The sequence below is a fragment of the Lissotriton helveticus genome, chromosome 12 (assembly GCF_964261635.1).
Source record: "Lissotriton helveticus chromosome 12, aLisHel1.1, whole genome shotgun sequence".
NCBI classification, from domain to species: Eukaryota; Metazoa; Chordata; class Amphibia; order Caudata; family Salamandridae; genus Lissotriton; species Lissotriton helveticus.
The window spans coordinates 762,813,921-762,841,165 of NC_136073.1; positions in this window are offsets into that span (position 1 = coordinate 762,813,921).

The following is a 27,245-nucleotide window of genomic DNA, read 5'->3' on the forward strand; positions in this document are numbered from 1 at the left end:
CTCAGCTTGTGCGAGTCTGCTCCATGCTGACTGTAGCTCCTCCTGTGATTCACTGCAAACATCAGCCTCGTGCATTCCGCTCACCACAGGAAGTCAGTGGGTGCCTCAGAGCGGAGGTGCAGTCTGAGTGAGACTCTGCTGAGGCCGCCTCGGGTGGGTGCTCGTGAGGAGGAGCGAGGGCTGCAGGAAGCCTGGCACGCGCGGCAGGGCGCACAGGGCACACCCACGCGAGCGCTCCCTCCACTGCCCGCACCTCATCGGAGCCAGCTGCTATGGCTCGGGCACACCTCTGACCTCTGCCCGTCGGACACCTCGGAGGACCGAGCCCGGCCCCCACCATGTTCACTCGAGCTGTCAGCAGGCTGAGCCGGAAGAGACAGCCTTCAGGTAGGAACCCCTCTCTGTTAGACGGGGCGAGGGTCGTCTCTTGGGGGCGCGCCAGAGTCTGACCGCAGGACTCTCCCGCCGGAGCTCTGCTGAAGTCGGGCTGCAGTTCACAGTGGGAGGCGCTTCCTTATGGACCGAGCAGATGTCTGGCTGCAGGGTAGCTCCACGTAGCCAGACTGCTCTCTCGACTGATGTCTTCACTGGAGGACACCCTGGGGAGACAGGCGCTATTGTAGGGACTCAGCTGATGTCTGACTGAGGGACACGTCCTGGCAAGGGGCCTCTGCTGATGTCTGACTGCAGGGCACCCTGGGGAGCTGGGTGCCTTCAGTGGAATGTGTCTGTACAGCTGCTGTCCATCTTTAGTGTGCCTTGGGGCTATGCCCTCTAGGCCTCAGCTAGTGTCCGAGTGCAGGGCACACAGGTGGTGGGAGGAGGGGGTTCCCATATTTCCTCACACCCCTTTCCCTCACATGAGATGGAGACATGTAAAATGCGGAACAGAGACTCGTGGGTGAGTGCCCTTTTCCATGAATCAGCCCCGGACTTGCAGCCGCGAAGGGAGGGGTGTCTCAGCTCCTTGCCAACCTATCTACTCTAGTGAGTTCTTTCTTAATATATTGAAGACTCGTCTGTCTGTTAAAGTTTCTCTCTGTTATTCTTTTTCACTCTCCCTGTCTCTTCCTCTCGCCTTCTATACGTTGCTGTACAGACTTTTTCTCGCTGCCTTCTCCCTCAGTTTAGGTAGATTCAGAAACTGGATTGGGAGGGGGAGAGGGAGAGGCAGCCCCCCCCCCCTCCCTAAAAAAAAAACATGACTTTGGCCCTCCCAGTCAAGCAGAAGAGGCCATGGACAACGCTCCTCGAATTGCTTTCTCCATGTCGATGGCCGAAAGAGATTTTTTTTTTCTCAGTTTGTTTACTTTAATTTTCAGTCAGGGGTCCTTAGAGAACCTCTACAACACCTTTAAAGTGCTCCTTTTTTAAAAACGAGTGTTTTAGTATGTAACTATAAAGGGGAAAAATACTGGCTTTAGGTGATTTTCCCATCTTTGTACAGGGTCAGACATTAAAATGAGGATCAATTGGGAGCGGTGACTTCGAAAAACAAGCATTTGCAATGCAATAGGTCTCGCATTTACACAAGTTTAAGCTATTGGCATTGTAAATGACAATGCCTTTTATTTATGTTTTAAAAACAAAAATAAGAGTCATTGTTATTTGCAATGCCAATAGCTCTAACTTTAACAAAGGCAAAACCATTGCATTGTAAATGCTTGTTTGATTTCCTTTTGCTTTCAAGACAACTTGAATCCATCAGTGTTGAAGCTTGTGCCGCCCAGTATTTCCAAGAGCTGAACGCAAACAACTAGAAATAACAAAACCTTGTGGCATGTGACCTATTTTCGAAACATACATTTTGTCCGCCTGTTGCTTTTGTTGTTGATAAAAGTGTAAACATACTCCTTTCATTTAAGACTGTTGCCATACAGAATGAGTTGTTTCTGAATTAACTTTAGCAGCTTGTCACATTTACTTATTTGTTTGTTACCTGTTTTATAATTTAGAGGATGTTTTATTCATCATCAAACTTGGAGTAATTTTAAAAAGGTTTATGTTTCACCTTTACCTAGCCTAACCCCTAAAATCTCCTTTGCCTCCTTTTAGTACTACCCACCGAACCCTACATTCACCCATACCTCTCTTTATCTCTACTCACCACTGAACACTAAATTCATCCTCACCTCCCTTTACATCTAGCCACCCCAAACCCTAAAATCACCCTTACCTCCCTTTCCTTTACTTCAACCCACCAATGAGCCCTCAAGTCACCCTCACCTCACTTAACCTCTACCCACTCCTGAGTCCTTAAGTCACTCTCACAACCCTTTACCTCTACCCATATCTGGTCCATAAAGTCACCCTTGCCTCCCATTACATCTACACATCCCTAAAACGACTTTTTTTTAAATAGCATAAAAAGTATATTATTCATAAAAAGTGCTTATCTGTGTGGTGAAGTGCTGAATGCTAAAGGTATAAATACTTACCTGCGTGGAACTTACCATTGTGGTAAATGTCCTGCATGATAAAGTCTATCAGCTAGATTCATCAAGCTCAATTGCACTCGCAAAGGGCCAGATTCTGAGAATCTGGCCCTTTGCGAGTGCAATTTTTGCATTTGGGATTCATCATCCCAAATGCAAAATTCGCTAATAAAGAATTCGCACATTTGCGAGGAAATGCATTTTAGGAATCTCTATTTGAGATTCCTTAAATGCAATTCATTAACCATTTCTACATTGCGAATTCGCAATTTTTGGTCGCTATTTACCACGAAGTCTGGCTTCGTGGTAAATAGCGAAAAAATAGAAAAAAGCACTATAGTGCATTTTTCACAATTGCATGTTACACAAACACATGTCCTTTGGACATGTGTGTGCGCAACACCTGTGTAAATTTACATTTCAGGGGTGCAACAGGGTGTCCTTTGGACACCCTGGCACCCTTGAAATCGCAATATTATTTGCGATTAGCTAATTGCTAATCGCAAATAAGGAATAACTCCCCATGCATTCCTATGGGTCTTTAGGCCCATAGGAATTAATGGGGAGTTATTCCTTATTTGCGATTAGCAATTAGCTAATCGCAAATAAGGAATCAGTGGGAATCGCAATAAATATTGCGATTCCTACATGAATCCCGTTTTGCGAGTCTGTAATAGCGATTCCTTATGAATCGCTATTATAGACTCGCAAAACGGGTCTTTCATGAATCTAGCTGTATGTGATTAAGACTTTTTCCCCTCAGACAGGACACATCCCGCCTCATCCTTAAACACTCACCTGCTCTCACCAAAGCACCACTAAATGTTTTGAGGGCAGTGCTGCATATTCTATGTACTTCAGTATGTTTTGCAGAAACCTTCGCCTCTTTGAGAGTTTGCCCCCTCCCTTCCACCATCCCACTTCCCAAATCCTATATTTTAGGGCACCCCTGACACAGCACATGTGCTTTTGCTTGCAAGACATTTTGTTTACATACAGGGGGCCAAGAGCTTGCTCATTCATTTGTATGTTTATCTCCACCCTGGAGAATTGCCCACGTATTGCCTCCCATGCCCAGTGTTTTTTACCTGCTTGCTGCTTTCAAATGTACTTTTTCCCCTTTTACTTGCACTACTTCCTCCCTCCTCTCCCTCTCCTCCTGCATTGTTGCTTTCCAGCCGTGGCCGGTAGTGGGAGTACCTGCCGGGCGGTGACGTGGGGAGGGGGAGGGGCAGGGTGGGGGGTAGTAATGTATGGATTACGGACCTTAACAGGTAAGTAAACATATAAATAAATAAAACGAATTTCGTTGCGCGCATTGGCTAAAAGAAATTGTTAACGGCAATAGCTCTTCCATAAATGAGACCTGTTGGCTTTGCCAGTGCTTGTTTTCTATTACAACGCTAAAAACTTGCTACATTTCTTTCAAAACGTTTTTAATGTTGACCTTTAAAAGCAAGCACTTCAACAATAATCTTGCCTTCACAGGCCAAGGGAGAGGCTAGTAAATCCTATTTTTCACCCTCAGTGTGCAGGTCGCTTCTAGTTTCTGAAAGAGGCAGAATTGGTGGGTAAGAAGTGACAGTCATGGAGGTAAAAGCCATGCTATACTGGGTGGTGTGATTGGGAGGCTGTGGTGACCAATGGTTTTCTGAATGGACACAGTCTCTAGAAGATGAGTGGGAGGGATGAGCAACTATATTGATATATCTAGGTAAGGAGCAGAGAAGCAATGTTGCCGGACGTCAGTGAAAAGCTACAAGGGAAATTTGCTTGGTAGCCCTTGGGCCTGCTTCCCATTCTTTTGTGATTGTTCATTGTCAACCATATTTGTGCCCCTAATTGGGCAGCTCGTGTGTCCTGATTCTATGAGCCTCATGCAGTATTTACATGTTCATCCTGGGACTTGTAGGTTTGCTTATGACATTTATGCACTGGCTCATAAACCCCAGGATGTAAAGTGTTATTTTAAGGTGTCACACATGGCATAAAACAAAAACAAAAGAAGCGTTCCACTTCATCCGGACGCACAGCGTTCTGTGTGAAAAATTTCACAATGTATTCCACAATTTATCAATACTTCATCATCTTTATTCCGTTAATTCCAAACAGTTTATCCACATTTTTAACTTCTTTTCACTTTTAACTCCTGCCACATGTGAGGCGGTGTCTGTATACTGAAACTTCATCTGAATCAGATATGCCCATCCAGGCCTTTTTCCGAAACATGTTGTATACAAAAATCATCAATGATAGTGGATGCCATAGACCCAATGCATTTCAGGCTATAGGTAGCCTTTCTTCAGGGGTTCACTAAAAACAGTAAAATATTCACTTTAGTATGATTTACACGTTAATGCAATTACAAATCAGTATCTCACCCCTGAAGAAAGGCTACCTATAGCCTGAAATGCATTGGGTCTATGGCATCCACTATCATTGATGATTTGTGTATACAACATGTTTCGGAAAAAGGCCTGGATGGGCATATCTGATTCAGATGAAGTTTCAGTATACAGACACCGCCTCACATGTGGCAGGAGTTAAAAGTGAAAAGAAGTTAAAAATGTGGATAAACTGTTTGGAATTAACGGAATAAAGATGATGAAGCATTGATAAATTGTGGAATACATTGTGAAATTTTTCACACAGAACGCTGTGCGTCCGGATGAAGTGGAACGCTTCTTTTGTTTTTGTTGTAATGTTTTACACGAGGCATTCAGGCAGGCCACGTGACCGAGGCTGCACGCTTAAGGACAAACAAGGTTTAATATTATGAAATTAAGACATTGGATAAAACAGGTGTGCACATGGCAACCCCCTATTCTGAACATTGCATTGACTGCCTTACAGCCATGTAGCACCCGTGGATTACATTTACATAGAAAAACAGAGACGAAACTGGAGACAGCCACATGTGCGACGATAAGAACATTGAATCATTTTTTAAAACGGAGATGTTCACAAGGTTATTAAAAGCGGCAATGGATTTACGCCGAATAAGTGCTTTTAAAATGCATCACGTGTACTGTATGTTTCAAAGCTTAGCAGGGAGAATGTCATAAACATTCAGTGAAACTAACGTAGAGGCAACAACACAGGGTGGGCGGGGCATAGTAGACTGTAGCACTGCGAAGCAGGGAAGAGAGGGATCGAATGAGTCTCTCGTAAAGTGGTTGATGGGATTTGTAGGCTAGTATGTCACTTAGGTAAATCGGTTAGGAAATCGGCGGGAATAGATGGGAGGAGTCAGCCGTGTACTTATGGGACAGGAGCAGTAGCGCGAAAAGGATTTGTTAATGGCGCGTGTGAGAAGCAGAGACGCCAATGAGGAGTAAATGAGGCAGCTTTGATTAAGGTACGGAGTACTCCATCATAGGGAAGATATTGGATTAACAGGCAATATTGAAAGATGGTAGAGGGAAGGGTTACGAAAAGTGGTATAAAGGGAGGATTAACATTGTTGTGGGAGGTGTATCAGTGCACGAGTTTTGCGCAAACAGAGCGCTTAGAGGGAAAACGTTAGTTTCAAGTAATAACAGAATATGGAATTGTTGAGTTTTGAAATGTAGGCATGAGATACTGATTTGTAATTGCATTAACGTGTAAATCATACTAAAGTGAATATTTTACTGTTTTTAGTGAACCCCTGAAGAAAGGCTACCTATAGCCTGAAATGCATTGGGTCTATGGCATCCACTATCATTGATGATTTTTGTATACAACATGTTTCGGAAATAGGCCTGGATGGGCATATCTGATTCAGATGAAGTTTCAGTATACAGACACCGCCTCACATGTGGCAGGAGTTAAAAGTGAAAAGAAGTTAAAAATGTGGATAAACTGTTTGGAATTAACGGAATAAAGATGATGAAGCATTGATAAATTGTGGAATACATTGTGAAATTTTTCACACAGAACGCTGTGCGTCCGGATGAAGTGGAACGCTTCTTTTGTTTTTGTTGTAATGTTTTACACGAGGCATTCAGGCAGGCCACGTGACCGAGGCTGCACGCTTAAGGACAAACAAGGTTTAATATTATGAAATTAAGACATTGGATAAAACAGGTGTGCACATGGCAACCCCCTATTCTGAACACATGGCATAAAGCCACTTGGCAACTGCCACTTCACAGATCTCCAGAAAGAGTATGAACAAGCCGGGCAAGTGAGTTTATGATTGTCCAGTTCACGAATAGGCCTGGCCTCCCATAGGGCACCTCCTGTCTGTTATCATCAGGGTAGCAGTTTCCATCAAGCTTCTGTGACCCCATCACAGATGCTTGATAGAAACAAACTTCAAGGGGACAACTGTTGAAGTTGTCTATGTTTTTATCAAGAGATGGGCCCCAATATGTGTTTCTAATACCTTTACCTTTCCCTACATGAAAGACAGATTCATTTTGGTACATCCATTCTTTGGCTCCACAGGCCCTCTCTTATTCTTTTACAATGTCATGATCATTTTCGCTCAGTGGCTCCAATGGAAACCATTGAAGCCATTTAAAATTGATCTTCACAGCAAGAAATTGCAAGCATCACATGCACTTTCTTTGCTGAAAGAGTGCTGCATTTCCTGTTGTGACCTTCACTGCCCAGCGCCTTGAGACCCTGACAGGTGAGTAGCTGTGTTTTAGAAACCCTGATTGATTGATTGATTGATTTAAGGTGTGCGGCTCATGCTACAGGCAAATCCACACTTAATAGAAGGTAGCACGGCGTGGCACAGCACCGGCTGCTACGCTCATGGTGAGCACACTGCCAGGATCGGATTGATAAGGCGGGCACTCGGGCAATGGCTGAGTGGCCGGTATCCGAATTCCAGCTGTGGGCAGGTTTTTGGGCATCCTTGGGAGGGGGGCGATTTGGGCAGTATCTGTGCTGTTCGGATACCGCCAGCGGCCCAGTGGGTGCCTGAGTGTTCTTTCTGGAGGCAGATGGGCGTCCATTACCTCCCTTTTATGAATGGGCAGAGGTGTCACTCCCTTTCTCTCGCTGGGCCGGCCCATTACTATATGAATACTGAGCGAGGCCAGGGGGCCTGAGCAGAAGTGGCCTCACTTGTTTTCCGTTGTGTTTCACTAGTGTGAACCAATCTGTGCATTTATCTTTTATCTAAGTAAAGTTAAGGAAACATGCCTCTGTCAGAGACCCCCCCCCGCTTCTTTTTTATAAAACTTCGCCAAAGCCGTGTTTTGCAGAAAGGCAATATGGAAATGTGGGCCATTATTTTTTAGCCTGCCCGGGCCGATTTTTAATTCCAATCCAACCCTGCACACTGCCACACCTGCATTTGGTTTACCTTCAATAAAACAGCCCCTTCCAACGCGTTCAAGATGGTGCTGGGTCTCCTCCGTGCCCTGCTCCTCTGCTGCTGACTGGCGATGTCTAGATTGATGGAGTTATATGTGGATTCCTCTGGGCTTTAAGTGGGCCTAGTCCTGACGGAGCTCAGCACCAGCAGTTCTAAAAAGCAGGTGCTGAGATGGGTCCCTATCGGGCTCTCCATTTTTATCTTCACCCTCAGGATGAATAAATAAATCTCAACTCTGCAGCAGTGCCACCCTTCACTGCCTTTGATGTAACTTCAAAGAGACTCGTTATAGTCCTTTCACATCCTCATCATTCAGAACGGAAGCATTTTCAATATTCTATACAATGAAGCCATAGTTGGAGCTTATTTATATTACGCAACTAACAACCATAGACAAAGCCAATAGTCCTGGCTTGTTGTAGGTGTAATGTTACTTGTTGTATCATATATCTGGATGCAATGACAGAAGCAGCAAAATACCAGTCCGGGGGCACACTATGCTAAGATCAGAGTTTTATTTTACGAGTTTAACCCACGCCCTTGATTACATTGGCCACGCCCCTTTGATAGACCCCCAGTTTTTTTATCCCGCTCATAGCTCTGGTCTTCCTTGGTGATTATGGGTGTTAGTGAAGCTGCTCCTTGTTCCACTGTCTGGCCTTCAGTGGCTTGTCTTCTAACAATGAACTACGGCTCCTCAGCAGCAAAGAGATTCTGTGCGATACGAGAAACTTCCCACCAAGAGAACACAGAGGAGGCTCGCTGCCCTCCTGAGAATTAGTAAATGGCATACACGAGTAACATAAACAGAAAACATTTTGGCTGAGCAAGCTACTTTTCAACATCTTCATCTCGCCTGCTGGGACGCAATCAGGCAAAAGTAGCTTTGGTTAGTATGAGCAAGAAAACATGGCAGCAGCAGGATGCAGTTACAGTGGCGGCTGCCTCCGAACAGGGGTGGTGGTGCAGAGGGGCCTAGGAATGGATCAAAACATTTAAAAATGTAACTTAACATAACCTTAGTCGCCGCAAGCCTCTCCTCTGTTGTTTTCATCTGCTTGTAGCACCCAGACTCCTGTACTCTTCCAGCCAATCACAACGCTGCATGAGCAGGGTCGTGATTGGTCTTAACGGCCTGTTTGGCCGCTCAGGCAGTGCCTGTGAGCCTGGGCATGTTCTCCAAGGAGCTGTGCAACACAGCCCGGTGGAGAACATGCCAAGTGCGCATGATGGTTTGTCCTGCCAAACTGTCATGCACACTTAGAGTTCTGCTCTGGTGTCACAGAGCCCAGGCCTGCCCCGAACTGACTCTGAGTCCCGCATAGAAAATTAAAAGGATGATAACATCCGGTTATTATCATTCTATTTTTATTTTATGCACTGCTGAAATGGCAATGGGGCGATGCTCCTCCACCATAGCGGAGGAGCCACCACCGTACTTTTACGCTAAGACAGGCGAGACGTGTGTAGCCTCTCCTAGATCTGTGTGGCAGGGAATCCTGCTCGGGTGCTATCGAACTGAGCATCTTCTCAGAAGGGAGGGAAGTTTCCACTGCTAGCTGCCGTACTTTACCTATTCTCAGGGTCACTGGAATTATGCGGCAAGAGAGGACCAAGTTATGCGGCAGGGTTAAGTAAACTATGCAGCACGAAAAGGCAAATTATGCAGCATAATGCGGCACATTTTTTAATAGTATCACTTGATTAGTTCATCATCTTTAAACTTGATAACACTGTCTGAGCATTGGTTGCACCTCATTAGTAACATTTTAATACCCAAATATATAGCAAGAAGCAACAAAAAGGTGACAAGTCCAGCTTTGCAAAGGGCCTTTCACTATGCTGTAACAAGTGCTGCTGCATTTTTAGTACCTTTTAAACCATTTGAGCTAGAAACTGAAACATTTTTGTTAAAATCTGCGTATTATGCACCAGATGATGGATTATGTGTCAAATGCGGCATTTGTATTATTATGCTAAAATTGCCGGGGTTTCACAATCGCATAATGCCTATTCTGTGTGGTTGGGTAATTACACTGCCAGGCCAAGTCTGTGAGGGAGAGTTGTCTGCACACCTGATGTTCATGTGACTCCCGTTCTCTATGTGTATGTTTAATCTAAGTGGTAGTAGTTCTGTGTATGCAATTGAAGCTTGCTTGGCTTATGCTGTTCTCTATATCTTACCGAATCATTTGAAACCCCTTTGTCTGTACAAGAGCTGAAGCAATGATTGGTTTTTAAAGGAACCAGGCTACATTTGCAGGAAATTGTGTCAAAATGGCGGTCTAAGACAAAATGGAAAAACACTTATCGCGGCTCCAGACATCTGGACGAGAAATATCAAAAGCGACGTATGCTGTGTTGGGTTGCAGGAAGAACTTTGGCAGTAAACTTTTCAAAATGGAGGCAGGAATGGGCAGAAAGAGATCGGACTGCGCGTGTCTGAGCTTGGCCCCCGAGAGAGAGAGACGGAAGGGGAGCGACGGGGAACTCTACTGTTCACAGCAAAGTTATTATTTTTTGTTAACCATTAGATGATTTTTTTTGGCAGTGCAGGTCACACGGCTGGAATGTGGAGAGCTGAGTCATCGGCCCGTGCTTGCATGACTTTAAATAGTTCGGTTGAGCCCTGCTCGGCTCCCCCCCACTCCTGCTTAGCAACCAGCTGTTTCATCCAGCGGTTAAATATCTGCGGATGCAGCCAAACTCCGGGACAGTGCCAAGCACTTCGCTGGCGCGCAAGTCTCTTTAGGGAACGAACTTAGTGGAAAGTTTTTAGAAAGACAACACCGCCTCGCAGATTTCTGCCAGAGATCAACCGAGCATGGAGGGAATTTCAGGTCCTAGTTAAAACACTCAGGGCCGGGCCAGATGTAGGTAAATTCAATTTAGCGAGTCCTTAATAGCGATTTTCACCGCATCGCTATTAAGGACTCGCTAAATGGAATGTAGGTAGGAATCGCCCAAAAATGTGCGATTCCTTAATATTCCTTAATTGCAGATCGCAAATTGAGATTCGCAATCAAGGCATACCATCCCATTCATTCCTAAGGGCCGAGAGGCCCGTAGGAATGAATAGGATTTCCGCCCGCAATTTGCGAGTCACCAGGAGGCACTCGTAAATTCTGGGCGCAATTTCAAGGGTGCAAGGGTTCCAAAAGGACACCCTGTTGCACCCCTGAAATGTGCGTGTGTGCACATGTGGCGCACAAACATGCCCTAAGGGCATGAATGTGTGCCACATGGCACTTTTAAAAAAGCAAAAAAAGTGCTTTTTTGAAGGAAATCGCTAATTACCACCAACTTGAAGTTGGTGGTAATTAGTGATTCCATAAGGCTAAAGTGCACTTTCTTTTGTGCTACTTACATTGCATTTAAGGAATCGAAATTTGCGATGCCTTAAATGCAATTGCAAAATAAGGAATCGCAATTTTTGCGATTCCTTACTTTGCGAGTAGGTTTAATCTTACCTACATTGCTCAGAGTCAAATTGCGATCGCAAAGGCTGAAATGCTGCGAATTTCGGCGTTTGCAGTCGCTATTTGGCTTCCTACATCTGGCCCTCAGTGTACAGTGCCTGATTAAACCCTGTGGAGGCCCACTAGACAGTTGACATTTCTGGGCCCTCGCAAATTATCTCCTAATTCCGAGGGCACCGATTTTTTTATTACAAATTGACAGCTGCCAGAGACGAGCTTTTAAGAGACACACTGTAATGTAGATCTGCTGTCTCTGGTGTATGTACTTTAATTTGTTAATGGGTACATTACATGAATACAGTACTTCTCTTTAGTGTCATTAATGTATAGTTTTCGTTTCTTTGAGTTTTATTATTTTGTTCTTTGAGTATTTGCTTTTTTCTATCTTTTGGAAACAATATTTTAGAAAGCTTGATTGTAATCTTCTTTCAAGTTAAAATCCATATTATTTTGATCAGTTGTCGCGGGCCCCCTAAATGGAGAGGGGCCCATAGGTCGGTGTCTACTTTGACTATTTGGTAATCCGGAACTTTCAGTGTGACAGCAGAGTAACCTTGTTGGAGTCCCAGCTCATCACTGCTCTTATGTGTTATCTTTCACAAGTCATGTTGTTTACCATTGGCTTGACTAAGCTGTGAGATGCCTGCACCCTAGGGTGGCTCCATGGTTCTGAGAGTGGTGAGTGACAGCAGAAGTGTTAAAAAGGCCTAGGCCGCTCTCGCTGGCATTCACTGTGGCTTGACACATGGTCCACGGGCAGGGACTGTCTTTTGGATGGTTCAACACGCCCAATTAATGTATCCTCAGGTTGTATGTCGGATGCAGGGGATCCATGTCAGATGTGTCAGTGTCTGTTGGTTTTCAATGGATTGAAGCAACTGATGAAGCCCAACTGAACTGCATCTTTTAAGAGTTGTCTGACTTAGAACAACACAGCTTTCCTAACCCACGTGCCACAGGACATGGGATTATAATGGGATAATCAACACATTTTGAGACCTGGTTATAGATCAGAAAAATCTGCGGTATGAAAACCCTTCTCAATTAAACCTGAGCTTCTTATCCACCCTACCCTGAGAAAATGATACATTCACTTGATTATGTAACAATTTGGCAAAATAGCTTTGGCAGTTTGCCAAAGACTTCCAATTCTAGAAACAAAAAATGTGCATTACCACCAATTTCAAATGTACTCATTTTTCGATCTTACAACCAGGAGGTCTGCTATATAAATCCGGTTTTGGGATCTGACCAAAAGCAGTGTGGTTTTAGGCAAATCACTACAATGTCCTATACTTCAAATTGTAAACATGCATTCTGTAAAAAATGTGTAATGGGAAAGCTAGCCAGGCACATTGCTTTCAAGAAATACCCTTCACCCACAAAGCAAAAGACACACAAATGATGGACGGAATGCAGAAAAAATCAGACATTCTCACCCAGTAAAGAGATCTGGGTTGAATCCATTGTTCTTTTGCTCACCATGCAAATGTGACCCAGCACACTTTGGGGCCCATTACGATGTCGGGCGGATCGCCACCGCCATGGGGGCGGTGGCGATCCGCCCGACATTAATGCCCGGCCGCCATCCATTCCCCCCCGCCATATTACTATGGCGGGGGGCACCGTGACGGACGTAAACACCGTCCGCCGCTTTTCCTCCCTGGTCGCCTTGCGGCCGGGGCGGAAAATGTTTAATATGGTGGCGGTGTCTATTAGACACCGCCAGCCATATTATGATGGGCTTGCAGACATTTCTGTCCGTGGCGGCAATGCCACCACGGAAAGGCATGCAGAGACTCCCTGCGGGGGCCCGTTTCGGGCCCCCTAGGACTCCAGGGGGTGCACATGGGGGGTACCTATGGTACCCCCCGCATTTCGAAGTACAACATGGCAGGCACCGCACGGTGCCTGTCATGTTGTGCTTTGAAATGCACAATGTGCATTTTTACCATTGCGGCGGGCGGCGCTTTCAGCACCGCCCGCCGCAATGGTAAAATACAGGATGCGCCCGCCAGCGCATCCTAATGGCAAGGCAGGACCGCTGCTCCTATGGCGGGTGGTCCCGTTTTGCACGGGGATGGCAGGCGGGCAAAGTCCGCCCGCCATCCTAATGGACCCCTAAGGGTGAGAAAGCAAAGATACACAAATGATGGACAGAATGCGGAACAAATCAAACATTCAACCTCAATCATCTGTCCATCAATTGTTCTTTTTACACTCCCACCACAAAGAGCACCAGTCACCAGGTACCAAAGCATCTCTTTACCTCTGGTTGCTCTGTCCAGGTGGCAGATGAGCATCTACAGGTCACTTCTCTGTTGGTCTGGTATTTTGTTGTTGGATCCCTGCAGGAAGGGTGCACAGCCTGAAAGCAGAAGGAGGAGGAGCCATGAGTTACTTTTTGAAGGCCTTCAGGGAGCGCAGCCGGGTATTGTGCTGGGCAGTGCAAAGGGCTTCGATTCAAGGGAGTGTTTCACAATTGTACACTACTATATAAGGACAGGGTGATAGGAGAGGATCTCATGTACATCTGAGGAGGGTGTACAGGAAATTAAGTGTTACATGCAGATTAATGGTAATCCCGAGTTAAAAATCGCACTCAATCTGACGAAATTGCTCAAATCGCGAACACTCTCATTACGAATTGTGCTGTTCCACCTCTGACGGACAATCTGGATGAAATTACGCAAATCACAGGTATGAATGTCTCCAGGCCCAGAATTATGAGGCCTTCAAACTCCGGATTTGATCATTTTTTAGACTGAAACACCACAGTGTTTCAGGTTTTGCAGGGGCTGCAGGCAGCAGCAGCATTGGCTGGCCCCACACCGCATGCAGCAGGAATGAGGGGACATAGAGTGCCCCCCTTGGCCCTCCCTGCACCCTCCCATCCACAACACCCCCTCACCCCAACCAGCCCACCTGCGGTCACTGCTGACACTGATGATACTGAGTGTGTTTAGAAACAGACACCAGTTGTATAGGAAAAAAGATCCCATTTCAGTAAAGAAGAAGCTTCTACCTGAATAGGTGGGGGATTGGAAGCATGATCCTTTGTTATTAGGGTTAGGGCACTTAGACTATTCGACAGAGACATCTTATATTTCACTGCTTTACTTGTGCCAGTGCTTGCAGGTAGTCAGCACCAGCATTCTTTTATGGGTTTATTTTTCATCATCTGACTTTATCCCAGAGCTGGAGAACGAAAGCAGGAAAAGGGAGAAAGAATAAGAGGAGAACTTTAAGGAAACAGCGACAGAGAAAATAAATCAAGGGTGAAAAGGAAATCCCAGGAGTAAGATAACAAGACATGAAGCATAGGGTGGTGGGAGAACGAGGATCGAGGTGAAATCACAACAAAACAACCTTATCTCGCAAAGTGGCATTTTACAGCACCCACTGGGTTCTCTTTAGCAGCACTTTGTCTCCCTACAATTGCTTATTTTAGAAAATAAGTGCTAATGCACTCTATATTTTTTAGCCCATATGGAAATTTGCTGTTATTTCCTGATGATCTGGCATCTAATATCACACATGGACATGCAATGTTTTCATGAACTGGAGATGTTCACGGACCAGTCTAAGGCAGTCACTAGATTACACTGGCATCTGCGGGGTGGAGGAGGGGCTGGATGGGTACACGCTCTGTTTGCCCTGGCCTCCCCTTGAGCCCCACAGCCAGCTGCTCAATGTGCCAGGAGGCGACAGAGAAGAAACATGTCCAACCACCTTTCATTGCAAAGCAGTGTTGTTTGCATAAAATGTTTAAATTTGACTTTGTAAGTATGTGTGCATTTATATAAATATACATCTATTGATATATACATTTGAAGTAAAATGTGAACATTCTAATCAAGCCTACAAACATTTAAATGTTATATTGTCGATGGCCCCACCAGTTGTGTCTGTGGCACACATTGTGTCCCCATTTAAAGTTCCTTTCAGGAGACACTGCTTGCATCAGAACATAGCGTGAAGCTGAGTAATTAGAAGTGTGATACTGAGACGAGGGAGGGGGATTGAAACCGGTGCAGGCGTTGTGTGTGCCAGATTGCAGCGAGTTGAACCGGTGCCTGTTGTGTCATGCCCTGTGAAACACAGGGATGCAAAGAGAGAAGTAAAAAACAGGAAGGTATAAGTAGGGCTGCATCCTGCTTGCTCTTCTATCCCTTCTTGCAATTTGGCTGTATGGAAAAGCACAGCATGAAAGGTCGCATTCAGGGGTATAGCTTGGGGAGGGGGTTGGGGCATTACACTCCCCTAATAAATGTATTTTCCCACAAAAAATTGGCTCCAGGTGTTTTCAGTTGGGTATGGTGAGATGTCAGTCGGATTTTGTTATATTTCCAGGTTATGCTGTTTCTATTGTACATATGCTTTACTGCTTAGAATGGTACATCTCTATGATGCCCCAGAGATTCTAATGTGATGTCACCCCTGTGGCATGGATATCAGTTGGTCCAGCTGTGTCTGGCAAGAAGCTGTTTAGGATCTTTCTCTCAGGAATAAACCAGCTTGAAGATTTACCCTGTGTATCTCTTTTTATCATCACAACAAATTTGGCGACGCTTACTTCTTGACCAGACAAGAGGAGGAATACACTGGTTGGAGGAAGCTAGATTATCCTAAACTAAAGAGGAACAAGAACCCAACTCGTTGAACAGGATGACCTTTCTGCTGTAATGGAGTTGAATTTGACAAGAAGAAATATTATTTGAACTAAAAGATTACAAAAGATTCTCTTCACTTGTCTTCTAAGGTAATCTGCCAACTGGTAAGAGACATCAACTTCATTTTCCTTATTACGATAAACAACTGCTCATAAAGACTCTTATTTTGCCCTGGAAAAACGCTGCTTAGAAAGAGACTTCTTATTAATTTATTCACCCTTGACTTTTAAGTGATTTGTCAAGTCATGCTGTCAGCAAGTAATTGAATTAAAACAGGAGCAGAAATAGAAAGCGTGAAAGGTTTACAGCTTTAAGGACTAAAGTTATTTTGAAGATAAAGCGTCATTATTCACACTCGTGATTAGCAACAGAAAGAGCAGTGTTTGAAAATATTCAGCAGAACTGTTTGCGAAAAGGAAGAGGTCCTGTGAGGTGACAGAGGTGGAGGGTTTGGAAAAGAGAAGAACAAGACCAAAGGCTGATTTTGAAATAAATGGGAAGGTTTTATCTTTGATGGTCGACACAGGATCACTGTACACTATCATACCACAAGCTATGTACGATAAAACATGGCATGGTGATTCATTGTCTAGATCTGATGTTGCTTTGAAATCATACCAGGGGAATGAAATCATGGTGGTAGGGTATGTGGATGCTAAGATAGTGTTTGAGGGGAGACAAACCCATGGGAAAATGTATGTGGCTGAGGAAGGACCACCAATTCTGGGTTGGCCACACCAATATGATTTGGGGATTAAAGTGAATCCAACAGCTGATGTACCTGTCATGAGTGTGAATGCATGCAATGTGGATAATCTGAATGATTTATTGGACAAATACAATAGGGTATTTGAGCCTAAATTGGGAAAATTTAAGAATTATCAGCATGTCATCAAATTGAAAAAGAATTCTATTCCGATCAAACATACAGCTAGGAGGATTCCAATAGCAGCTAGGACAAAGGTGAAGGAGAGTATTCAACAGTTATTGGATGATAAGATCATTGAGCCTGTGGAAGCTGTCGAGTGGTTAAGTCCGGTTGTTATCACGGCCAAACAGGATGGCTCACTCAGATTCTGTGTGGATTTGAGGAGTTTGAATGAGAACGTAATTTCTGACAGGTTTCCTCTGCCTAATATGAATGAATTAATCTTGTTGCTTCATGGTGCAAAAGTTTTCAGTAAACTGGATATGCGAAGTGCTTGCCATCAGGTAGAACTCAGTGCCGAATCTAAATCTCTGACATCTTTTATTACAGTGGAGGGTACTTTCCAGTTTTGTAAACTCCCGTTTGGTTTGTGTTCCGCTGCGAGTGTTTTCCAGCGTTTGATGAATTCAATTTTGGCAGGTATTGATAAGGCGGTTGTGTTTCAAGACGACATACTTGTGTTTGGGAGAGATGAAAATGAACACAATCAAGCCCTTGCAAAGGTGTCAGATAGAATTGAAAGGGCTGGTCTCACTTTGAAGAGAGAAAAATGTAAATTCAAAACACAGGAGGTAGAATATTTGGGACATCTTGTCACGGAAGAGGGGATAAGACCAAAAGAGAACCTGGTCAGTGCCATTGCAAACGCAAGTGTGCCTCATGATAGGGACTCTTTGAGGTCCTTCATGGGTTTAGTTGAATATTATTCAAAGTTTGTGCTGAATTTTTCACATAAGACAGAAGCCTTGAGGGAGCTTTTGAGAAAGGGTAAGAAGTTTAGTTGGGGAAAAGTGCAACAGTCTGCGTTTGATTTAATAAAAAAGGAGATAGTTCATACAGGTGTGTTGACTCCTTTCCAGAGTGGGCTGGATAACATTCTTACTGTAGATGCCAGTGCCGTGGGTATAGGTGCTGTTTTGGCACAAGTGCGTGGCGGTGTGGAAAGGACAGTGGCATTTGCTTCTCGCTTCTTGTCTGAGTCTGAACGCAACTACTCTGTTATAGAGAGAGAGGCTTTGGCGGCGGCCTGGGCTACAAGTCATTTTAGGATATTTGTGTGGGGCAGTCATTTTTGCTTGCGCACAGACCATAAACCATTGTTGAAGTTTTTGGGTCCAGGGGGCATAAGCAATTGTTCGGGTAGGTTGGCAAGACTAGCTGTGAAGTTGCAGGAATTTGATTGTAGAGTGGAGTATGTCCCAGGTTGGTGCAACAAGGTCGCTGACTGCTTGTCAAGGCTCCCGGATAAGGAAGCTGTGGTTGTGGATCTATCAATGGAGGAAGTTGTGGCTAGTATTGATGATGCAATAGAGGGCTTGGATGGTGCTATTCAGAGGAAGACTTGGATTGAGGAGATGGAGGTTGATGCAACTTTGACTGGTGTTTGCAAGATGATGAAGGGTGTCATCAGGAGAGAGAGTGTTATTCCACTTGGTGTACAACCTTATTTGAAGATTGCGGATCAATTGTCTGTTACCGGTGAGGGGGTGTTGATGCGTCATGATAAGTTTGTACCGCTGCAGGGTTTGCGTGCTAGATTAATTGGGTTAGCGCATCAAGGCCATTTGGGTCAAACCATGACCTTAAGGAGGTTGAAAGAGTATTATTGGTGGCCCGCTCAAGGATCAGCAGGTGAAAGAGTGGGTAGAAAAGTGTGTGGCGTGCAAGGAGTCCGAGAAGATGTTAAGGGTTGGCATTGGGTCGAATAATGAGTCTCAGCATGTTTCTGTCGCTGACAAGGTTTGGGAAAAGGTTTGTCTGGACTTTGTTGGACCGTTTTCATTTTTGAAGGAAAGTGAGAGGTTTGCTGTTGTTTTGGTGGATGCCAAATCAAAATGGGTGGAGGTTGCTTTTATGAGTAGTATCACAACCAAAGCTACAATTGCCATCTTGTTGAATATTTTTAAAAGGGAAGGGTTTCCGGAGGTTTTGTTGACTGACAATGGCACACAATTGACCTCAACAGAAATGAAGTGTTTCCTGGATTCTGTCGGCATAAGACATGCTTGTTGTTCCTTATATAACCCACAAGGAAACAGACTTGTGGAGCGCATTAACCGTATGGTTAAGGGTACCATGCAATTAGCTCATGCTTCTGGTCTGCCTGTACTTGAATCGGTGAGCGAGATGCTGTGGGCGTATTGCACAACAGTGAATACTGACTTAGGGAAAAGTCCGTTTGGTATGATGCGGGGAAGAGAAGGTGGCACAAAGTTACTTCCTTCATGGATGCGGCAAAAACCAAAAGGGGATGATTCTCAGTCTGAAAGTCTATGTGTGAAAGACAAACGGTATATTAGGGTTGGAGATTGGGTGAAAGTGAAGCCTGGTGGACATAGCAATTTTGTAAACAAGTTCAGGGGACCTTTTAAGGTGAAAACTGTGGGAAGCAATTGGGTGAGATTAGCGAATGGTCAGGTTTGGAATTTTAGGCGGGTTGCATTCTATCAAAGGGGAGATTGCGGACATGCAGAGGGTTTGGAGAGTAGTCATGATAGGGAGCAATGTTCTCCATGGATGTTGATGAAGGATGTTGAGTTTGGTAATGAACGGGAGGTTGATTCTTCCTCAATTGGAGAAATAATGAGATCTGATGAACAACATATGCCTGCAAGGGAGGGAGATGGGTCGGATGTTTCACGTGTTTTGAGGTGTGCAAGTGAAAGAAGGTTACCTGCGTATCTGAGTGATTATGTTTCTTGATTTCTTTGTTTACGGGTTTTAGTTTTATTCTCGCTATTACTGTTAGAGCGCGGAGGTCACCCAACTATAATTTTTACCATATGTACATTTGGGCCCATAAATTCAAATTATCATATTCATTAATTGGGTAACCTACACTCTACTACCAGTAACCCAGTCAGTTCATTCCTATTTACTTCCAATGTACCTGACTTACCAATCCTCGTCACAGGTACCTATGATCACAATGGATCAGGGAGCTAGCTGTAAAAGATAAGCAGTCACCCAAATACTATAACATTTATTATATTTGCACTCTTTATAATAACCACAGACTCGGGAAGTTTTGAAAACCTTTATCTAATCTTCTTCAATTGATGAAAGTAAAAGATTTACAGCAAGTAAACTATCGATAACCAGAATCATGAAAAGCGTATACCCATGTAAGAAGAAAATAAAGCCAACCATTTAGAAGTCTAAAGGGAAGGTAAGAACAGGGAACATACTATAATGAACTCGCAAAATCTTTATTTAGAAAGGTGGTTCTAAAGGACAGGAAAATAAGGGGCATGCTAGAATGTCACAGTTTATTTTTTCCTACAGGATGGGTAAGAAAATGGGAACATAAAACAATAATGACGACAATTTGAGTTCACCATGTAACTATAAGGTGGGTAAGAAATTGGAACACGCTAATAATTCAAAATAACTACTTTAGAACAATAAAGGAGGGTAAAGAGAAGGAACATCTATTTATTCAGAGACAGTACTTTAGTATCCAACCTATAAGGTAGGGGAAAAATGGAACATGCTAATAAAGGCACTTTCACGACTTCAGTATTTTGTCATAAGGGAAGGGGAAAAAAGGAACATATGAGCTTATAACTTTTAACAAGATTTCAGGAAAGGATAAGGGAGAAAGGACGCAAGTGTGTTTCCCTCATAGATTTATATTTACCTAGAACGGTGTGGAGACCAACCCTGGCCATGGGTCAGTTAAGGACAGGAGAAACCCCAAGGAATGCAGTCGTCAGTAGGCCAACAGCTGCAGAATGGAAACCCAGGACAGGAAACCAGATTAGGATCAGGACAGGACCACAAAGTCTCTGCAGCTATCAGTCAAAACCCCGATTGGGTTCTCGAATTCCCCAGCCAAAGTGCTTCGCCAGTACTTAAGGTTCTCAAAAGCCCGAATGGGTCTGTGAGTCTGTCTGACAGAGTGCTCCGCAGCACCTCTGTTTCTCGATCAGCTATTGAGTGTGTTGGGTCAGTGACAGGTCAGCTATTCGGACAAGTCGGACAGCTTCTCTAGCTAAACCTAGGCTAGTTATACTGTTTTCGGGTCAGTGATCCACCCCCCAAATGTTGCAAGTGTAAGGATCCCCAATTACGATTGGCCAAAAGAAAGGACAGGTCATCACACTTCCTAGGATTTGACTTTCTCAAGCCCAATATTTGCATTTTCAAGACCGCCCCTTGAATTTCAGGTTCCCATGACATGTTCTTTACACATAACAATGGTGAATTTAACATTTTATACATTGTAATACATTTAGTACAATTCAGATTCTTCTACTAGGTGAAGGTGCCTCTTCCCAGGCGCATTTTGGCTTGGACTTCTGTGTTGGCTCGGTTTCAATGTCACAGAGTTCATCCTCTGGCTGTGGATGGTCATGCGCAGAAGGGATTTTCAACATGGAGTATTCTCGTCCCTCATGCCCAAGGATTACGATACATGAAAAGTAAATAGAAACAGTTTTAAAACACAGAAAAAAAAGAATGCACTGTATACCAGGAATCCCTTCATTACTCCCATTACTTTATAATAACTATAGCATTAGGATTAATGCAGAACGAACAGCTTTCCAAAAGCAGCAATGCAAGCTTCAGGCATGTGAGAACATAAAGCAGCCATTTTTGCTCTGCTGCGCAAGTGCAAAAGGTTTCCCACCAGAACTGCGAATACGTCACATCACATGAGTATGACCGACGCATGCGCAGAAGATATTCCCGCGTAGCAGCAGCCATCTTAGTAGCAAGCGTATTACGATTAGAAAACACATAGGCAAGCTTCACTGGGACACCCCGATGTCAGAATAAAAGGAAAATCAATAAGACAAACAAGTTGATTAATACTATTAGGGTTATTTGAGGTTCATGAGTTCAAGCAAGTCGCTGTACGTGCGAATCCTTGCTCCATCACTATTATCTTAGTGTTCATTTTTTTTTTCTTGTTTTACTGTAAAGGGGGGAGATGTGTTATATTTCCAGGTTATGCTGTTTCTATTGTACACATGCTTTACTGCTTAGAATGGAACATCTCTATGATGTCCCAGAGATTCTAATGTGATGTCGCCCCTGTGACATGGATATCAGTTGGTTCAACTGTGTCTGGCAAGAAGCTGTTTAGGATCTTTCTCTCAGGATTAAACCAGCTTGAAGATTTACCCTGTGTATCTCTTTTTATCATCACAACAGATTTCAGCAGGAATTTTTACATACACACAGACAAACCGCACACACACCCTCTCTCACTCTGTTTGGATAGTCCACACAATTATTGGTTATGTTACAAAATGTTGTGGGTATGAGGCCCCTTTCGCTGTCGGAACGTCACTTTTTGTGACGTTCCGTGGCGCAGAAGTCTGCTCCATATTTACAAGGCAGCACTAAGCCTTTTTTTGGCTTAATGCTGCCCCGTAAATATTGTCCCCTTTAATGCAGTTTTCTGCGTGAAAGGGGCGTTCCACCGGTGTTGCTAGGGGCGTTTCCAGCAACACTCATGGCATTTTGACACTGCCCCAGATTTATGAGAAATCGTTAATCTGAGGCAGCGCTAAAGATTTACACCTCCCCAGGGGAGGCGTAAGGGAGACACAACTAGAAGAAATATCTTTATTTCTCCTTGTTTTCCTTGTTCTATGTGTGCTGCCTTCTGCCGCACACATAGAAAAAGGAAAAAGCCTCTTGGGATTGTTTTTGTGCAGGAAGGTTTCCCTCAACAAAAACAATCATCCCCGCAATGCAGGCACCCTTGCACCATTCCCTATTAGTACTCCTACCAATCCGCATTCCTCTCCATTTCCACTGCCCCCTAGGCCACTCTCATTAGCCCTGCTTGTTGTATAATCTTTTGAAACATTACATGCCAGCTTGATTGTTGGAAAATCGGTAGCTCACCCCCCCTCAATCTTACTGACCAAGCTACGCCCCTGGTTCCTTTAGACAGATGAACTTTGACAAAGCTCTTCCTTAGCAGGCCTCAATGCTTTACACCATTCTTTGATTTGTTACACAGATCCAGGAGTCAACCCTCACCCCGGCCCCCCCCCTTCCTGCAGCAGATCAGTGATCCATGGTCCAATCTTGATAGATGAGGCAGGTTGGACAGAGAGAGATGCTCTGAAGCCTGTAATCCTAAAGTGCTGGTTGGAAGGAAGGAATCTTTGAAAATTTTATTTCTTCCCTTGTAAATGTCATAATTGTCACTGCCCCTTTCACTGTCCAGAGGCGGAATAGTCTAGAGAGAAATGTTTGCTGTTCCGGACAGCCTCTCAAAAACCAGGGGTAGAAATAACATGTCAGGCACCTGATGTGACAGAGCTTGCCCTAGAAATACTGAATCTTCACAGGGACAAGCTGGTGAGAAATGTTCTGCTTCTGTGAGTCCGTCTCTTTTTAGGTCTGAAGCACAGCTGTCTCCAGACGTAAAGCGATCAATTTAAAAAAAGGACTTTCAGGAGTACTAAAAGAGGGGCATTGCCTCAGCCCACATGTTGGTAGCTAAGAGTACATTTTCTGATCGGGCAGAAGTTAAGTGCTTCCACAGAAAAAAAGTGCCCCCTCCATGCAGATGTGATTTTTTGTTTATTTATCCGGCTGCCTGAGCTAGCAGCAGTATGGCTGCCTGAGCTTGAGCTTTCAGGGGCACACACATGACATTGTAATGCTGTTAAAGTGTCTTAGATCACTTTACCACATGTTTTTGTCTCTGACAGAAGCATGGTAGGAGGGCAGTCATGAGGAATGTATTACAATCCCAGCATCCACCCAATCCATGCTTAACTTTAGACATTAATGCAATTTTTTGTTTGAGCACAGTATGGGATCCCATAGCTACACTAATCAACGTGAAGTTTTAAGCCTGGCTAGACACTGGGACTGTTGCTTTCCGTTATGTGATCAACACAAAATACCTTTTAGAGTGTTACTGAGAGAAGGGCTTAGGCTTCATCCCATGTTTGTTCACCTGAATACAGGTGTGGATTGGTTTGAATTTGTGTGGCTCCACTAAAAAAGCCACATATATATATATATTGCACCTTTTGACTTCTGCCAAAGCTTTTACTCAACACAGCAGGGCCGAGTGGGTTATGATGGTAAGCCTATGATCATGGCTATTGGCCTGATCTGTTTATTATGACATGGTATGATAAAGACACTAGGCCTGGTGTATTTATTGTGAACATGTATTTATATGTTAAAGTCAATAGGTATTTGTATGGATGGTTATTACTCTATATGACAGTCTGCAGATACCTATTTTGTTAAATAGACTCTCACATATTACGATAGTAGGCAGTGAATTGGGTGTTTGCTGTCCTGGGTGACAATTGCAAAAAACACAGTTGATGGACAGACTGTAGAACAATGTCATACATTCACCCCAGTACAAGGATCTGGGACTAAATCCATCGTTTTTTTGCACTCCACACCAGCCTGGGTTAGACACTGGCTATATGCAAATCAGCTCTGACTCTGTGCCTCATGGGAACAGTCCAGTCCGAACTACCAAGCCATGTCTTTCCCAGACCGGAATCAAGCATCCAAGGACCGGTTTCTGGCTATCAGCCTTCATCAGCCTGAATAGCTTGACTCCAGTGGTGTGGAGAGCCTGGGACTCACGTCTGAGCATCCCCAGCCCACTCGGGGTGAAATTGCAAAAAACACAGTTGATGGACAGAATGTAAAACAATGTCATACATTCACCCCAGTACAAGGATCTGGGCCTAAATCCATCGTTTTTTTGCACTCCACACCACCCTGGGTTAGCCACTGGGAAAGACATGGCTTGGTAGTTCGGACTGGACTGTTCCCATGAGGCACAGGGTCAGAGCTGATTTGCATATAGCCAGTGTCTAACCCAGGGTGGTGTGGAGTGCATAAAACGATGGATTTAGGCCCAGATCCTTGTACTGGGGTGAATGTATGACATTGTTCTACATTCTGTCCATCAACTGTGTTTTTTGCAATTTTCACCCCGAGTGGGCTGGGTATGCTCAGACGTGAGTCCCAGGCTCTCCACACCACTGGAGTCAAGCTATTCAGGCTGATGAAGGCTGATAGCCAGAAACCGGTCCTTGGATGCTTGATTCCGGTCTGGGAAAGACATGGCTTGGTAGTTCGGACTGGACTGTTCCCATGAGGCACAGGGTCAGAGCTGATTTGCATATAGCCAGTGTCTAACCCAGGGTGGTGTGGAGTGCAAAAAAACGATGGATGTAGGCCCAGATCCTTGTACTGGGGTGAATGTATGATATTGTTCTACATTCTGTCCATCAACTGTGTTTTTTGCAATTTTCACCCCGAGTGGGCTGGGTATGCTCAGACGTGAGTCCCAGGCTCTCCACACCACTGGAGTCAAGCTATTCAGGCTGATGATGGCTGATAGCCAGAAACCGGTCCTTGGATGCTTAATTCCGGTCTGGGAAAGACATGGCTTGGTAGTTCGGACTGGACTGTTCCCATGAGGCACAGGGTCAGAGCTGATTTGCACATAGCCAGTGTCTAACCCAGGGTGGTGTGGAGTGCAAAAAAACGATGGATTTAGGCCCAGATCCTTGTACTGGGGTGAATGTATGACATTGTTCTCCATTCTGTCCATCAACTGTGTTTTTTGCAATTTTCACCCCGAGTGGGCTGGGTATGCTCAGACGTGAGTCCCAGGCTCTCCACACCACTGGAGTCAAGCTATTCAGGCTGATGAAGGCTGATAGCCAGAAACCGGTCCTTGGATGCTTGATTCCGGTCTGGGAAAGACATGGCTTGGTAGTTCGGACTGGACTGTTCCCATGAGGCACAGGGTCAGAGCTGATTTGCATATAGCCAGTGTCTAACTCAGGGTGGTGTGGAGTGCAAAAAAACGATGGATTTAGGCCCAGATCCTTGTACTGGGGTGAATGTATGACATTGTTCTACATTCTGTCCATCAACTGTGTTTTTTGCAATTTTCACCCCGAGTGGGCTGGGTATGCTCGGAAGTGAGTCCCAAGCTCTCCACACCACTGGAGTCAAGCTATTCAGGCTGATGAAGGCTGATAGCCAGAAACCGGTCCTTGGATGCTTGATTCCGGTCTGGGAAAGACATGGCTTGGTAGTTCGGACTGGACTGTTCCCATGAGGCACAGGGTCAGAGCTGATTTGCATATAGCCATTGTCTAACCCAGGGTGGTGTGGAGTGCAAAAAAACGATGGATATAGGCCCAGATCCTTGTACTGGGGTGAATGTATGACATTGTTCTACATTCTGTCCATCAACTGTGTTTTTTGCAAGTCCTGGGTGACAAGCCATGGATATAGAAGGTTTACTCTACGAGAATCCGTCTTAGACCTTTTTTGGCAATATAGTTGTTTGCTTAGCCAGCTGTGAATTTGTACGCCTTTCTAAATTTACGACTGTGTTTATGATGGTTGCCCTGTCGAAAAGCTTACTAAAACAACTGAAGGCCTCAGTTGGTTATGGCAAGGATTTTGGTGTTTGCAATCTAACTGAACAAACCATGGAAATAGAAGATGTGCACTACAATAATTCTTGATATGCCGAGTTTATTTTGAAATGTTGTGACAAAGGCAGTAGGTCTTTCTTATTAATTGGGAAAAACACTTGTTAAATCCAGTAAGCCTTTGAGAGTTGATTGTTATTACATAGTGTTACAGGCTATAAACAGGTATTTTGTTACATGTAATCTCACAGATTATCATAGTAGGCAAGGGTTTTGGTGTTGGCCACCCTGAAAAACCCTGTGGATTTTCACTGAAATGGTTTTTGTAAGGCTCTTTTGAGATGGGTTGTGTATTGTTTTGCAAACTTTTTTTCTACATATTTGTAATTTTGACATCAGCAATCGTCTCTCTTGCTCTGTAAATTATAGGATTTTCTGATCATGTGTACATCACGTGTACATCCACCTAAAAAATACTATGCATCAGTACCAGGGCTGAAAGGCCAATCATTTAGTTTTCAATTCATTTATATGCTTCTCCTCTTTTTATTTCAATATTTCTTAAATGGATACTATGGCTCTCCAGGCAGTGCCATCGGGTCACTTGCTTGCCAAACATTTCCTCTGACATGTGTTGCAAAACACATGGCCATTTCCTCTAAACCAGAAGACCATTGTGGAATGCTGTTGTTCATTGTGCATCATTATTTTACCATTCCAAGACAGCCAAAACGTTGGTTCTAAATGTGACAGCCATGATGCAACTTAACACACCAATAGACTATTTACAATGCCTCAATACCATATGTCCCTGGGTTTAAACAGGCAGCATGCTTTCTTTTTCTACATGTATTTTTTTTAATTTATCTGGCAGATGCTGTTGAGTTTCTGTGTGTTTTATTGCTGTTATTTCAGAGGGTGAATGCAAGAATGAGCCTGCGGATGGATGAAGGAAGGGATTCATGCGGGCAAAGGTGAGCGACAGAGTGCACATAAGATTGAGTGGCCGAAG